The 17,932-nt window shown below is 38.6% G+C and overlaps 1 long non-coding RNA gene across 1 annotated transcript; it reads left to right on the top strand.

Annotated features, from left to right (window-relative positions):
- Positions 1 to 1,320: 1,320 nt before the first annotated feature.
- LOC110346246 (uncharacterized) lies at positions 1,321 to 16,661 on the top strand. Its single transcript, XR_015446437.1, has 3 exons — positions 1,321 to 1,382; positions 3,000 to 3,083; positions 16,290 to 16,661. It is a non-coding gene; the product is annotated as an uncharacterized LOC110346246 (long non-coding RNA).
- Positions 16,662 to 17,932: the final 1,271 nt, after the last annotated feature.

Below are 17,932 nucleotides of genomic sequence, written 5' to 3'. Positions count from 1 at the left end.
CGCAGGCTGAGACCTTAACCATGCTCTCCTGGCAACAAGGCTGTCACTAGTCTTCCAGATATCAATTGCCAGTAAATAAATTGCTGCTTTAATGTACTCGGCCTCTCACTATTGAGAGGTTGAATGCTAGCAGGATTTCTTACTGTTACGTCTTTCTCTCCAAAATTTATTTTCAATGTCCCCTCTCTTATGGACACATGCATGGGTTGATCTGTGGATGTTTAAGTCTCTCACTTGTGCCTGAAGTTGTGCGATCGTGCCTCTCTAGGTCTCAACGCAACTAACTAGCTTCTTACTACCTTCCCCACTTTGCTTCCGAAGGTAGCCTTCTAGAAGGCACGTGCAGCCCTCCCTCCTTTTTAGCATTGCCTCCTGTCTCTGTGTGTCTCAAGCGGGCCCCTTAAAAAAACCTGTTTGTGTCAGCGCTTAGGAGACCCTGAAATACACCACTTTCTAAGCGAGAATCGCTCTGTTTGATCACTAGACTGTCCCCTGAAAGTGGTCAAGGGCCTCCTTTCCAGTAAAATTATGGCTTGACTGTAAGCACCAAGGCCATGTTTGAAATGCTGTGCTGCTGACTCGGGCCGGCGCAGAGGGGATCGGTGCTCGCGGCTGCTCCTCCCCTCCGGTGTGAGCTGTCAGCAGCACGCACGGCACTCGGGGACAGCAGCGGGAGGGACTCGGGGCGCCCTGGCCTCCGACTGCCCAGTCCCTAGCCCTCCGGAAAGACCGGCGGCCCTGGGCCCGGACTCCAGCTCTTCTCCCGGCCCTGGCAACAGCGTAGCGCAGCCTCCTCTTCTTGTGAGTCTACCGAACCCTTACTCTGTCTCAACTCACTTCGCCTCTTCCCTGGCATTTACAGACACCAAAGGGGGACATATTCTTAAATGAGAGGGTTGAGCCTGCTTGGGAAAGGAGGCTGCGTGGGCCGGGATGATTCATGCAGCCGGGCAGAGGCGGCAGTGGGGGTCCTGCTCCAGGGCGCAGGGGAGCTTGGGGCCCCGGCTCACTGTAACACTGCCTCCCGCGTGGTTCGCGGGCTCTACCCTCACAGCCTGAGGGTGATGGCAGCCGACACCAGAGTCAGCCTCCAATGCCACTCCCCACCGGAGGGCTTCCCGCTGTCCCGCAGTAATACTGGGCCCTCCCACTACTGCCTGGCACACTTCTCTCCCGGAACGGGTCACCTTCTAATGCAATATGGAAGCAACTTATTTATACTGTTGATTTGATTCCCCACCCCGAACGAATGTGGAAGTTCCAGGAAGGAAGTTTGGTGTGGTTACTTGTGTGCTGTATCCACAGTAACTAGAACACCCAGTAAGTCCTCGAAAAACATCTATTAAAATGAGGCATGCATTTTCCACGGGTGCTGAGATATGGTAGGGATCGGCATACCCATAGAATGTAGCCAGCTATGGCTTTGACAATTGCCTTGGCTGCCTCTGGCAAAAATCTTTCAATAAAATTTCTTGATTACTAATTAAACTTACATTAAATTTACATAGCTGTGTAAGATGACCCATAGCTTCTATGAATCAAGCTGTTATTCTGGCTCTTCTCAGGTGATTATTTCTTAGATATATTGGAAAATTAATGACCCTTAAGTTTACTATTTGCCTGAACATAGAATGATTTGAAATAATGACTTTCTAATCTAACTTCACAAAGAAATTTACTGAGAAAATAAAGTTAACAACACTTAAAATTTATATTTGAATAGTTAAAATAAATGGAAGCAACTTTCATAATTAATTGCATGTTTATGTTTTTATGGCTACTGTGTGTGCAAACCATCATTATAATTTTTTTAAAATTGCCCTATATTGGTATTCAAACTTTCTTTATGAGTTGTATTTTACAGGGATGTATAATCCTAGATGATATGCTAAATTTTATTTAAAACTACAGAAAGGTTTATTTCTTAACCCAGCCCATAAGCAGTATTTGATTTTTATCTCTCTTGACCTGAATAAACCAAGAGAAGATTTTCATTCCAAAAGGTAATCATACGTCCTGTGTCCTGAAGATCAAGCAGTGGCTATTTGGGCATCGAACAACATATCTGTGGAGTCAAGTCACACATTCCTCAACATATTATGCAGACAGAAAAAGAATGAAAGCCAGAGCCTGTAAAAGTGATTCTTGGACGGCTTGAAGAGTGTGTAAAATGTGCGCTATAATTTCAGCCTCCTGCAGTGCAAGTGATTAGCTAAAGAAACACTTTGAACCTGTTAGCTGTACATCTTTTAAACCATTTTAAATTATGGAAAAGATAGTCCTCAAGAAATTAATTAAAGTTTTGGACAATAATGCAATCAGGGATATCTGTGTTTGCAGTCTTTTCTCTCTGCTTGCGTACACTTTTCTCTGTCAAGGACATCAAACAGCTAATTAGCCCCATTTTAGGAGCTCACTGCTCCCATCACTTAAAAGAATTGGGCTGCGTTCTCAGAGCTTGCACTCTGTGCTGGCTTCCTGATGCTTCTTAGGCTCTGAAAGAAATGGGAGCCACTTTAGAAGTAGACAGACTTTCTCCCTACCAATCGATTTTCCTCATTTTCTCACTCATGACCAGCATTCTATAAATAATCTTATTAAGACTGCTAAACTTATTTATCCTACTATTTGGTTATTTCAAATACTCTTGGGGTTGCTGAAAGCATCCTAAAAAACATTAAAATGATTGCTTTTTATCAACGCATGTGGTGCTGGGGGGAAATTATGAGAGAGTAAAGTGTTGCTTTTATTTTGCATAAAGAGTTCCTACCATGACAAAAGTTCAGTGCTTCAAGTACTCATTTTAGATATCACATGATCCACAGATATCACATGGTAGCACATGTTGGAAGTGATAACCCTAGCTAGAGACAGAATTCCTGACTCACGGCTTCCAGGAATCTGGACTATCACATGTCACTTCAAATTGACTATGAAAATAACTCAGGACTCCAGAGGGCTTCAGTTAACAGCTGAAATATTGTGATATTTTACCACAGGTGATAGAGAACACGGACAGCAAATGGATACTCGGCTGTTTCCTTGAAGGCAGATGTAAAGGATAGTTCTCCCTGCATGAGCAGGTGAGCAGGACAGGGTGTGGGGGATGAGGTGGGGGTGTGGCTGCTTGATCCTGTCTCTCTTCGTGAGGCTATGACTTCAAGGACAGGTAACAGGTGGGTCAAGAGTAGCCAGAGTACCTGAGACACGAGCCTTGTCCTATCTTGATCAGAATAAGACACCTGGAAGTCAACTAGATGATTGTGAAATAACAACATTAGACACCTGTCTGAAGTTGGTATAAATTAGGGCTCATTTAAAATGTTGAAATATTAACTCATTAAATCTTCAAAACAAACTTTTGGATTAGTCACCATTACTTAATATTGTCACTAACTTATCAAAGTAGAAAGCCATATGCAGACAGTTTAAGTAACTGCTGAAGGTCACACATTCACCAAAGGGTGGATTCAGGATGTGGCCCATGTGGTCAGAACCTGGAACTGTGCAGTCTTCAAATCTGGAAGGAAGAATGACAGGGAGAAGTGACGGAGAGAAGTTGGAGGAGATGTGGATGGGGTGGGAGTGAGGGAAGGAAGGAGTCAAGATGAAGACCACTCAAAAGTGCCTTCAGTGACACCCAATGCCACAGTTTTAACAGAAGGCCAAGATGCTCAAGGAGCTAAGGAAAGAATCGGGGGGAGACACCCTTTAGGGACGTGACGTTTGGCCTACGCTTTTGAAGTGAATCACACAGGATTCAAGGGCTTCCTGTTTTTGGTAGGTTTCATTAAATAGGGCACATAACTTATGCTAATGTGTTTTCACCCTCAGCAAAAAATACTTCAATAAATATAAATATTATGATCTCAAAGAAGAGGGAATGAAAGCCAGGTTGATGCATGAACTATCTAAATAAAAGGAGGGAAAATCAAAGCACATGCACACTTAGCTTTTGCTCATGGTTTACAGGGAACGTTTTGGTCTGTTTCTATATGTCAAAGCAGTGCTGCTGAACCTTATGAATGTCCTCATATCTATGTACCAAGCAGGGAGAAGCAGTCTTCGCTACTTAGCAAATGCATGAAGCAAATACGTTGTGAGGTACAGTTGCAGAATGTGGCTTACTTTTCATTGTGTTCCCCTTGGAGAACACACTTCAAAGAATTGAGTTTGCCTGTGTCTGGCTTTGGTGCCCTGAGTTGTAGCACCTGGCCTGGGAGTGTCTGTGTAACTCACAGCTGGGAGAAGGATGCTGGAGACACGGGCCACCGGCTGTATTCACTGTCATCTAACCCAACTCACTCAGAGTTGAGGAAATTGGTATCCTAGGGTTATGATTGTCCATTCATTCCACCAAGCCAGTTACCGAGTGTCTGCCATGTGCTAGGTAGGAGCTGTTCTAGACAGCTTGCTTGGGTGGGTCAGTGCCTTGTTTAGGTCACATAGACAACGAACTGCAGTCAGACAAAATGTGCTATTCTCACCCCCCTCGGTGGCTGTCTGTTGGACTGTGTGGCTACCCACTTTTAAGGTTATTCTTTCAGCTTGATTTTGGAAATATACCTGTGTAGGGAACAGGGAAAGGGGATGTTACTAGAACCTCTGCAGTGAGTCATAGTCTCCTGTGAGCCACGGCAGCACAAGGCAAATTAACTTATTATACAGGAAAGGTAGAAAAATGAGACTTTGAGAAGAAGCTGAGCTTTGGGCCTGATCAGTGCTGTGCTGGGTGGCAAAGACGACAGCCCCCAGCTTACCGCACCTTTTATTTAGTACATCAGGAGAAACAGATGTAACAAATGACTTGCAGAGAGTTCAGTACATCAGGATAAGCAAAGTGTAAGGAATGACTGGGGGGCGGTCGAAATCCAAGAACAATGAGGAACTGAGTAGATGAAGATTTGGTCCCTCCCAGGATGTCTTCAGCTGGTGTAATCTGTTCCTGGAGAATCACAGCATCATCGGATCATTGAGGTCTCAGTTGTGACCGGAGGCCAAAATGGAATTATGTTTTGAAATGCCACAGCTGGGCTGTAGGCAGGAGAACTAGGCCTAATCAAATGGTTTTTCCCTAAAATTATGTAGCATTGCTCCCGACTTCTTGCATTTGTTTTCTGTGTAGGTCCAGCCTAGAAAGCACAGTTAATTGAGGGGAATTTGCCATTCTTCTCAGATTTGGACTTTTGTGTCCTATTCCAGGGGTTAGTACTATCAGGAGCTTAAAAGTGACATGAATAAAACTGGAAGTGTAGGGCCAGTTACAGCAATTAGAAACTATATTTGATAGTGGATTTTTTTGGTCTTGAGATTTTTGCTGCTTCCATATTCATTTAAGATATATATGTTTAGTATTTTAAAAGTTTCTGTTCTTGCAAAAGAAGTTACTTATGGATGATACGATACAATCTGTTACAACTTTCAAATTATATAAGTTAATGCAATGCTTGAACCAATTTATTGAATTCTTTTTTGTGTGTGTGCACTACTATGGATTCAACCTAGGTCCTCATACATGCTAGGCAAGTGTACTGTACTCCTGGGTCTATTTATTTATTTATTTATTAGTTCTTTCTTATTATTTTGAAGCAGGCTCTCAGTAAGTTGTGCAGGCTGCCCTTAACTTGTGATCCTCCTGCCTCAGCCTCTGAAGGGGAAGATTACAGCTGTGCAACACTGTGTCTGGCTTTGCCTTTAGAGTTTAATGATGAACCAGATGATTGGGATCTAAAATCTGGTGTTTCTGAATCCAGTGCCTTCCTACTGCACTCTTGATTCCTGAAATGTCATATTTATCTTCTTTATTTTTCTGTTATTATTGTATTATTTATCCCTCTTCCTTGCCTCCTTTACCAGTCATAGGCATGTCTGTGCTTTTCTCCAAAATTAACTTCGCCATGCATACTTTGCAACTCAGAGCTCCCATTTTTTCCTAAGACTGTGTCATCTCTTATCAGCTCATTATCAGCTACCACCTAAGTGACTGGATCATTATATGGTTGGTGATTATTTGTCAGCTAATAGAATAAATCAACAATGCGTTTTTCCTGTGTTACTGATTAGTAAAGTATCTGCAGTATCTATCTTTTTCTTTGTTTTGCCTCGCCGTGTAGGGTTCAATATTAGATAAACTTTCTTGCTAGATTGAGTCCATTTGTTTATAGTAGACTTGGGCATCTAGTTTTCCAGACACAGTTTCCAGTCCGTTCATCTTGTTGCTGAAGATCCCCTGGATCCAATGATATCATACAAATATTTTTGTCTCCATGGTATTGGTAAATTTGAACATGCTCATTTCTGTTATTGGTATTGTCTCAATACTTCCAAAAGTGATATGCGTATGTTCCGGTTCCTTGATATTAATATAGTTACTATGCTTCTGAGACATATGTCAATAAATTTTAAAAATGAACATTCATGACAACATGACCTGGCGTCACATGTGCCTGGTGCTGCACACATCATATGTGACTTCTAGGCCCAGAGATTCCTTTTTACGGAGATTGTAGCAAAGTTATTCATCACGAGCCAGCCACAGTTTTTGCTCCTTTAAAGAAAAACATCATAAGGGCAGTTGCCCCCAACAGATGGGAATTTCATTTTGCATGGCTCCACTTCAGCTTCTGAGAATGAACACTAGAGCCGCACATACTGCGGACCCGCCCTGATCCTTTGGCTTGGTAACTGGGTTCTATTCCCGTGACTAGCACCTACTGTTATTCCTTTTCTCTCCCTGCCTTGTCCTCCCATGTTTCAGGAGCCCTTGAACCTTGAAGTTGGTTGATTAAATAGTCACTTTAGGAAAGTTTCTGGTCCCTTCAGCTGCTCCTAAAGCCCTAACCAGCAACAGTGACCATACGGATTCCCACAGCGCCCTAACTGGAGCTGCCCCTTTGGCCTCCTCAGCCCTCTTGGCTGCGTTCCTGGGCAGTCCGCAGAGGATCGTCACCGTGGTTTCACTCACCTAGTGTTCTAGCCACAGTTTCAGCCTCCACAGATCGGCAGAGTCCATGTGCAGCATTTCTTGTGACATAGTGGGTGCTTGCAAAACACTTACTGAATGGATCAAATGAAAAGTAATTCCTGCGAAATTTCTGCTTCTAGAGAGTCTGCTAGTTGTCTTCATCTCCATGTTATTGAAGCAACTCTTGCCTCCCAGGACCTTCTTGATCTCGGCCACCTATCACTTATTTCTCTACCTCTACCTCCTGCCTTACACTCCTTACAAGCGGCTGAGTGTTATCAAGAGCATGATTTTCAACAGCAGGCACATCTACGTTCCTCCTTCTTACTTCCAGCTTCTCCTGACTGCTCTCTTCATTGCTTTGCCGTTGAAGTCAACACTCTGATTCCGAGAGATTAACTCTACCATTAGTTAACATTTTGGCTACTTACCCAGAACCATGCACTGCTTTAAATAAAATCTGTCCACCACAGTACAAAAATTTACAATTGTATAGTTCTAATGAGCTTGACAAAATAATTTTGGTAGAAATTCCACTAGATTTGGACCATTAAACAGCATATTCTTTCACCAGCTGTCACTACAGAGAGCAGGAAACCCGGGGAATTTCATATTTATCATAGATTTTCTGGTAGCTAATATAATTCTGGTTCCAAGACTGACCAAAACGACATCCACTAAGTGGGGCAAAAGAAGGCAAAGTGACTACGTAGATTAATCTACTTGTGTTTTCACAGGGTTTGTTTCTGGTCCTCATGCCTTTCGCTAAGTGCAGACCTGTAAGGGCATTCTCACATTGTTTCTCACAGAGGAAAACATCATGAACATATCTAGAAATATTCTGGAATTAATGATCCCCAATACAATTGCTTCTGGGAATTACTAATTATAATTTGGCATTCCTTACAATTGAGATAGAAGTATGATGTTTTAACCTAACATTTTAACATATGAGTTGTAGGTGTCTAGTTAGTGAAGACACTGGACAATGTTCCATCTGTAGTATTGTATTCTGGCTACAATGACATTATCAAAGCCTCATGAAACAAAAGACCATACTCATTACCAAAATGAAATTCTGAGTCAGATGCATATGCTAACTATAGTTTTCAAAATAAAGTACAATAAGGAAGAATGATCAAAAGAGAGATAATTCCAAGGACATCCTAATCACATACTGCAAATATAACAACAGAATGAGTTGATATCATCGTTGGTTTGCCTCCAGAATATTATCTTTAAGTTAACTATCGTGATAGAAAGTGGAAGCCCTGATGTGACATTTAAGCTGTTCACTTGGTTTATATTTGGGATTCTTCATTCTGATTTTGGCACGGCATGTACTATTTTATTTCCAGAATTCATGAGACTCCCACAATAGTAAAAACAATTTTGAAAGAGGCATATACCCATGATAATAATAATAATGATAGGATGTCTAATAATAATATGATAGGATGCCAAATAGTCTTTCTTTGGAGCTGCTAAATCCTTAAAGTAAAAAAAGAAATTACTTAACATTTCACTTCTAGTCTGGATGAAACACATTTATGTTCAAACTATTATAAGTTGAAGATTATGCTGATAATTTATACAAGGAAGATCTTGGTGACAAGAATATGTGAGAAGAGATTCTCCTCTGCCAGTCCAATTTACACCACATTGGAAAAAGGAAACGACGAAAAATTGATCTATTGACAACTTAGAAGTGTAGCTTCTAAATTTATATGGTCAAATACTTAAAGCATCTGTAATCAGATATGGTGATTATCAAGGGCTTGGAATGCTGTATACTCATGATTCCTAGAATAAAAGATCTATGCAAATCTAGTTGTTTAATCAAGAGGTCATCTTCTGTGCTTGTATCTGGAGAAAACGTATTATGTGAAAAATAATAAGCTGAACTTAGTAAAATACTGCAACTTCCTTTTGAACATATTCGTTTCTTAGTATTTCCTTCATTTTGGTGCGTGCCTGTAATCCCAGGACTAGAGTGGCTGAGGCAAGAGGATTGCTGCAAGTTCAAGGCCAGCCTAGACAACATAGAGCAACCCTGTCTCAAAAAAAATAAAAACAGAAATACATGCATATATATATATACACATATATATATGTGTGTATATATATACATATATATATGTGTGTATATATATATATATATATATATATAGTGATCTTTCCATCTCAGTGGTTAATGAATGGCTTACTTTTCTTTTTAAAACTAATACATTCTTAGATGTGTGGTCATTTATTCACGAGATTTTTATAGTAAGGCTACTTAAATTGTTTCTAATATTTAGCCACAAGATGTAATGCTTTAATGAATAAATCATATATATATTTTTGAACTCAGGTATATTTGTCAACACATTTTCTGAAATCAGATAGTTGAACTAAATAACAAATGTGATTATTATTTGGATAAATATTTTCCAATTGATCTCCATGGAATTATTTTTCCATTTCATACTCACCCTCGAAATGTCTGAACAATGCATGAAAATCTCCAACATTTAGGGGTTTTTTTGCCAATCTGATCAATGAAAATAGTATCTTAGTATAGTAGCTTTAATCTGAATTTCGTTCATTACCACTGAAGTTGAATCCTCTTCCATTAAACAGTATTTGTATTTCTTTTTATTAAAATACAAATCTCCTTTTTATCTTACAATAGCTAATGTAATACTTTCAAAGTATTCTTTTCAATTTTTCTAATTATAAATTCTATGCCTAATTCTCCACTTTCCACTTGTAAAAGCCTGCAACATGTGTTGGCGCTGGCGCTGCCTCTCCCATGGCAGTGCTACCCAGGGATCTGGAGCCACGCTTCATGCACCCCATGGGCTTGGGTCTCTGTCCACCCTGACCTGTGGGGAGACAGCATGCTAATGAGAGGTGGGAACTGTGTTGTCAGAGCACTTTGCACTTGATGAAAATAAGACATGTTAATAAATCCACAGACTAGCATAACGTCTCTGTGGAGCCTGAGAATATGCTATTCCATTTATCGTGATCTGTTTGAATGATGAGATCAAAGACACAAACGCTAGAGAAGTCTGAGTCTCGATTATCACAGTTTTAAGGCTTAGTTTTCTTTAATTACAATGAAATCTTTAAAATGAGGATGTTAGTTGGCGCCTACTCAAAGATTCTAGTGTTCACATAATGTCCAATGGCAAATATCTAGGCTTGAATCTCACCTTCATCCCTCTCAAATAGTGATCTTTGCCTCAATTTCCTCAAACAGTAGAATGGGGTTTTAGTGGCCTTAGCCACAGAAAACAGTGTTGAGTGTTAAACAATCCATTTAAATTGCTTAGGAGAACATCTGCCTCATCCTAAGTAAATGCTAAGTAATAGAGGGCTAATAATATTAGTGATAACTGAATAAGAGATGACAGGTATTAATAATATTAGATTTACTGTTAAGTGTAATTTAGAAAGCACTATAAGTCACTTTCAGAAAAGTTAAAAATTTGTAAAATAGTGAGATCCAGATGGATGTTACATTTTAAACATGCAACAGTCAAGTTACTAAAATCAAAGTTAATAATCAAAGTATTATGTCACAGCATAATAGTGGAAAGTTTATTCAAAATTACTAGTTAATTTTTATTACTGAGAAAATGAAAATTATATATTTAATTTATTATATAAACTGTAGATATCTAAATTACTATATAATAATAAAATGTTATTTTCTTGAAAAAATGTGGTGACTTCGGCTCATAATTTTGTATCATTCACTAAAAAAGCAGAAAGATAGAAAATTTTCATTAATCATAATTAATACTTTTTATATCACAGTGGGCTGTACATGCATATACACACACTCTCATAAAGTTAAATAAGTTTCTCTAGTGAAAGAATTCTTAGGATTTATTGTTTCATTTATGAATTTTCAATAAGAAGGTAAATACGGTATTTTCTAACTGAAATCAAAACTCTTCCTTGCTCTTCCCTCCCCCCCTTTTCCTTTCTTCTTCCTCCTTTTTCTTTGGAAACTATCTTTAGGGAGTGGCTAGTGGGATATACAGTACATGTATTTTCATATTTCAAAAAAATAAATATGACAAATCACTTTGTCTTATGACAAACCCAATATTTGTATTTTGTCCAAATTACATATTTCCATGTGTAAACTTTCAATTTGCCAAAAAAATTGCTCTAATGCTGAATTCTTTACCTTTTTTATCCTTGTTTTTTCTTATTGGGCACGTTTTCCCCCTATTTCCTATAGCAAGATGGTTCTACATGGTACAGCCTACATATGTTCATGTTATAAATTCACATTTACATTATATGGAAAGACTTACTGTTAAAGCTCTTTAGTATATTCAAATACAAACTACATTTGCAAATTTCTTCTGATGGAATTCTATATGCCAGAAAAAACATTTATACTATTTTAAATTAAGAAGTATCATTTATCTGCAAATAGTGATTATATGACTTCTTTCTTCCCTGTATGTGTCCTTTTTTATTTTTTTGTCTTGCCTGGTTGCTCTGGCTAATGTTTCAAGTACTAAATTGAACAGGAGTGATGACAGTGGATATCTTTGTCTTGTTCCTGATTTAAAAGAAAAAAGCTTTCAGTTTTCCCATTTATTACTATGTTAGCAATGGGTTTGCCCTAAATGGCTTTTATCAGACTGAGATGGGGTCCTTCTATACTTATTTTTTTGCAAGGTTTCTATTATGAATATATGCTACATTTTGTTGAAGGATTTCCCTACATCTTTTGTGATGATCATGTGATTTTTGTTCTTGCTTCTATTTATGTGGTGTATTACATTTATCAATTTGCATATATTGAACCATCCTTACATCCCTGAGAAAAAGCCTACCTGGTTATGGTATACGGTAGTTTTAATGATTCATTGCACTTTTGTTTGCCAGTATCTTGTGGAGGATTTTTACATCTGAATTCATTAAAGAGATTGGCTTGTGGTTTTCCTTTGAATTTGGGTTCTTGTCTAGTCTTAGAATCAGGGTAGTGGTAGCTTCTAGCAATGTGTTTGGAAGTATTGTACTCCTCTTTCAATTTCATTAAAGCGTTTCAGGAGTGTGTTATGTCTTCCCTGAAGGTCTTATAGAATTCAGCAGTGAATTAATCAGGTCCCAGGTTTTTCTTAGTTGGCAGGTTTTTTTATTACTGCCTCAATTTCATTTCTCGTTATTTGTTAGCCATTTTTTTTTTTTTTTGGTACCAGAGATGTAACTCAACACCTCATACTTGCCAGGCAGGTGCTGTTCCGCTGAGCTGAATCCCTGGTCCTGTTCACCATTTTTATGTCTTCTTGATTCAATTTTCTTCACTCATATGTGTCTAGAAATTTGTCCATTCCTTCAAGGTTCTACAATTTGTTAGGACACAGCTTTTCATCATGGTTGCTAGTGAACTTTTGGATTTCAGTGGTGTCTGTTGTGATTTTTACTTCTTCATTTCTAATTGCATTGATGTAGGTCTTTTCTTTTCCTCTTTTGGTAAGTTTGGCTAAGGGTTTGATAATTTTATTTATTCTTTTAAAAACTAGCTGTTTAATTCATTAAATCTTTGTATATTTTTTAGTTTCAATTTCATCAATTTCTGCTCTGATGTTTATGATTTCCTTTCTTGTACTACATGTGGGTTTGGAACGTTCTTGTTCTTCCATGTTCTTGAGGCATATTATTAAGTTGTTTATTCAAGCTTGCTCTGTTTTTCTAATTTAATCATTCATAGGAATAAATTATTCTCTTAGGTTCTGGTGTGTTACATTGACATTATTGTTTGAGTCTAAGAATTGTTTAATTTCTTCCTTGATTTCCTCTGCGACCCAGTGAGTGTTCAGGACTAGGTTATTTATTTACAGTTGTTAGCAAAATTTCTGTGTTTTCTTTTGCACTTGATTTCTACTTTCAGTGTGCTTTAATCTGATAGGATAGGTAGGATGATTTGGCTTTTTTGTATTTATGTAAGCAGGCTTTATGGACTAGCATGTGCTATATTTTGGTGAAAGTTCTCTGTGCTGCTGAAAAGAATGTATATTCTGTAGTAGGATGGTAAAATATCCTGTAGATATCTACTAAGTCCATTGGTTTCAAGACATGGTTCCTCTCTGATGTTTGTTTGTTAGTTTTTTGTTTGGTTGATCTGCATTTCTGTGAAAGTGGGGTATTGAGGTCCCTCACTGTAATTATGTTGGTGCTTATTTGGTCTTTTATGTCCAGAAGCATCTGTCTTATGAAGTTATGTGCCCCAGTATTTGGTGCGTATGTATTTCCAATTGGTGTCTCTTCCTGCTGAATTGCTCCCTTAACTAATATGCAGTAACCTTCTTCGACACTTCTGATCAGTTCTAATTTGAAATTTACTTGGTTTGAGAATAACATTGTTACCCTTGCTTGCTTTTGGATTCTGGTGCATGGATATTGTTGTCCATCCTTTGGTTTTTTTAGTCTATGAATTTCTATTTGGATTAGGTGAGGTTTTTGAATGAAACAGATGTTTGGATTCTGGTTTTTTTTGGTTTGTTTTGGCTTCAGGCTGCCAATTTGTGTCTTTTAATTGGTATGTTGTGACCATCTACTTTGAGAGTTATTACTGAAAAGTATTGACTTATTTCTGTCATTGTATACTTTTCTGGTGTAGACTTCTCAAGTTTTCCTTTTTTGTTTAAGATACTTTACATAGAAGACCCTCAAAATTCCATCAAAAACACACCTAGAAGTAATCAAATTCAGCAATGTAATGGATTGCAAAACAATAGCATCAATCAACACACAAAAATCAATAGCAATCTTGTACACCAATAATGAACCAACCCAGAAATAATGAAAACAATAAAATTCTCAATAACCCAAATTTTTAAATATATAGGAATTAACATAACCAAAAAAGCGGAAGATTTCTAAAATGAAAAATACAGTCCTCTGAGAAAGGAAATTTTAAAAGACATTCTAAAATGAAAAAACATTTCCTGTTCCTGAATAGACAGAACTAACATTGTCAAAATGATCATTCTCCAAAACCTGATATAAAGATTTAATGCAATCTCAATCAAAACACCAACAATATTTCTCACAGTGCAAGAGAAAACAATCCTAAAATCCATATGGAACCAGAAGAGACCCAGAATAGCATGAGCAGTCCTGGGTAACAAGACGCCAGTTTTCAAGTAATATTACAAAGCTACATGATAAAAACAGCAATGTCCTGGTACACACACACACACGGACCAGTGGCATAGAATAGAGGGTTTAGAAACAGCCCCTGACACATTTAGTCACTTGAGATGTGACAAAGAGCCCGAAAAACATGTTGGAGAAAAGAGAGCCTCTTTAGCAAATGGTGGTGGGCAAACTGGCTTTCCACATGTGGAGGTTTGAAGTGAGACCTATCTCTCTCACCATGTACTAAACTAAAATCAAAGTGATCAAAGATCTAAAAGGTAAAAGCAAAATACTTAATCTGGTGGAAGATAAGATAAGAAAACTCTTGAAGTTGTAGGCATAGGCAAGGACTTTCTAAACAGAAGCCCAATTGTGCATTACATACCATCGACAATCAACAAACAAGATTATATCAAATTGCAAAGTTTCTGCACAGCAAACAATTAACAGAGTGAAGAGTCAACCCTCTGCATAAGGAAAAAAAAACACCAACTACACTGTGGACAGAGGATTAACTCCAGAAAGACACAGAGAACTAAAAAAGCAATTGCAACCCCTAAATTAAAGACCCAACCAAAAAATTGGCATGTGAGTGAAATGGGTAGACACTTCTGAGAAGTTCAAATGGCCAATAAATACATGAAGAAATGCTCGGCATTGGAGGAATGCAAATTAAAAGAACTCTGAGATTTCATCTCACTCCAGAAAAAATGATATCCTAAAGGTATCAAATAATAACAAGTACTGGTGAGGCTTCAGGGGAAAAGGAGCCCTTCCACTTGCTGGTGGGAAGGTAAACTAGTACAATCACTATGGAAATCAGTACATGGATTCCTTAAAGATGTAAAATAGAAATTCCATTCAACCTAGCTATTCCCCTTCTAGATATCTCCCGGAAAGGGTTAAAGACATCATATTATAGTGATACATCCATACTCATGTTTATAGCAGCACAACAGCTTAATCTTAGAAGTGACTTATATGTCCATCAACAAATGAATGAATAAAGAAAACTTTGGCATTTATACACAATGGAGTACTACTCTGCCATGAAAAGGATAAACTTGAGCCACTTGTAGGAAAATGGGTGGACTTTGAATTAATTGAAATGAATCAGATACACAAGCTTAATAATTGTATGGTTTCTCTTATCTGAGAAACCCAAAATATAAATAAATTCAAGAGCAAAATAAAAGCTAGACAATAGGAGACAGGGCGATGGGTCTCTGCCAAGTGGGAAGGGGACTCCGCAATGGAGGGAGAAGGGGAGAGGAAGGGGTGAGAAAAGGAATAAGATGTGTTCTGTACACGCACCCACTCCCCGCAAGGCATGCATTCATGATGTATTGTGAGCGTGTGCTAATAGGATCAAATACTAAAAAAGAAATGTCATTTGTACTGCAGCAGAAATTGAAAAATAAAACACCAGAGTATATATTTATTGAGTGTCTATTATATACCAAAGTTCCTTTAGTTAACGTTTGCTGCATAAGAAATGACTGTAAAGACTGGTGATTTAAAATAAGAATGATTTAAAGTGTCTGAAAAGATGGTTCAGTGGTAGCACACTTGTCTAGCATGGACAAGGTCCTGGGTTCTACTTTCAACACAATAAATTATTAAAGAAACAGTGATTTACTGTTTCTCATAATTCTATAGGCTGGGCTCAGCTGGACAGATCCTCTGGGTGTCTTGCTTGAATTCATGTGGCAGCAATTATTTGGCAGCTTACCTGTGGCTGAAGTAGCTGAAATGATCTTAATTTACAAGGTATGATCGAAAAATATGGTGTGTGTTTAAATATTTTAGAAATTATTACTGTAAAAGATACATTATCAGTGATTGCACTCAAACGACTCCCTTTCCCTTCAAACACACTTATTCTATCTATCTATCTATCTATCTATCGATCGATCAATCTATAGTCTATCTAAATACATGCTTGCAATATAACATGATTCCATTCACAGTGAGGAGTTGGTACATGTACATAACACATTTTCATTTTTTAATCCCCTTCTGCTCCCTGCCCTGTCTCCTGATCCCCTTCCCATTTGCAAAAGCTCTTACTACTTTCTAAAGCCCCCCTGGAAGCCCTCTCTTGTGAGTGTCTTTAATTGCACTGTCTTAGCTACCTGGGTTTCCTGAATCCAAAACATTTGCGTTTCAGGACATTTTGACTTTGGGGAAGAACCAGAGCTTGAGTGATGCCTGATCCGCTGAATAAGGCAGATGAGGACAGCGTTGTATTTTTACCAGCTGGACTCAGCAGCAGCATTCATTGCAGTGTTTTCAATCATACCTCATAAAGACTCAAAAGAGGACCTTCAGAACTACTTCAGCAAGTGACAAGAACTGGAATAAGTGAGTTCAAAGTGAGGAGGAGAGTTTTAGAGGGATTAATGGCAACTTTTCACCATCAGAGAACTTTTAAAATGTTAAGTATTCACTGTGTTTTCTGACCACTCCTTGTAATCTAGGGTCTGCATGCTGCCTTTTACCCACATCTCTTTCTCCTTGTGGTCTTAGAAGTCAAAGCTGCAGAGGCCACGGCTGTAGGATTCTCAGTTCTGCCAACATTTATTGGTCCAGTAGATTGGAGGACTGGGAGAATTCATTCTACCTCTTGATGAAAGGAGCTAGAAAATGTTTTGGCTGTGATTCTCAATATATTACCAATTAGTTTTTACCAATTTTTACATGCATACTCTAAGATAGGGTAGAAGAAAACTACTTACTCAGACATCATGGGGGCTTGGGATCAGAGGCATCTGTCCGATCTCCATGGAAAAGAGGAATTAGCTTATAAAATCAGCAATAGGAGTAAACAGCTGGTGATGTTCTATGCTAGAATTAAGTTGCAGCTAATTCTATCTATTTAAAAATACTTATGGAGAATTGTGATTCATCTTTCAGTTTATAGGAGCAAGTACAGCATAGTGGAAGAAGAGTAAGTTACAGATTCCAGTTTTCTCCGTTATTGGTTGAATGGCCCAAGGCTCACATAACACAAAGTGTCCTTCGAGGAATCAATGAAGTAACTGGAAAAATATGTGCATTCAATGAATAGTAATCAGAGCCCTATCATTGTCTTACCATTTTGGACTTTGTTAATATCTATTTAAACACAGGAAAGGAAAACCAAACCCCAGAGTTCGTAGTCCTTTTCCCTGTACTTCTCAGCCTGTGATTTAAAGTACAATATCAGTAAGGGGGGGATATATAATACATTTTACTTTTTTCCCTTGATTTAAATGGGATCATTGAAGGAAAAGACAGGATTTTTTTTTTTAATCAGAAGATTAGTGACTCACTGGATGTGTTTGTGCACACTTGCAATCCCAGCACTCAGAAAGCTGAGGCAGGAGGATCCAAGTTTGAGGCCAACCTGAACTACATAGCAAGACCCTGTCTCCAAAAAATATCAGTGACTCATAAATGATTTTTGTCATGTACGTGCTAAAGGTTGGTAATCATACACTTGGTTTACCGATGTTTTGAATGATAGAGAGATTATACGGTAAAAAATAACAACGCCCCCCTCCCCAGCCCCATAGTTTAGTTTGAAAGGCAGCTAGTATTTGTGGCACAGCTGTGGGGAAGCCCAGGAGACGTAGCAAGCTTTGCACACACCAACTGTGGTGCCACAGCCCAGCTGCCCAGTTGGGGACATGGAGAGAGCCCACTGGGACTCCGCCAGCTGACCATGGTGAGGGAGGCTGCGGTGCCCACCCGGTGGCCTTCCCAGGGGCTGACAGTTTCTGTCAGGAAAAGCTTCCAAGTGTGATGATCTTGCCTGTCCAAGTGTTTGCT

This window comes from Heterocephalus glaber, unplaced genomic scaffold, assembly GCF_053883595.1.
Source record: "Heterocephalus glaber isolate CG9 unplaced genomic scaffold, H.glaber_assembly_v1.0 deba00001688, whole genome shotgun sequence".
In the NCBI taxonomy this organism is placed as follows: domain Eukaryota; kingdom Metazoa; phylum Chordata; class Mammalia; order Rodentia; family Bathyergidae; genus Heterocephalus; species Heterocephalus glaber.
Note: the sequence above shows the minus strand (reverse complement) of the source record. Positions and strands in the feature narration are given on the sequence as shown.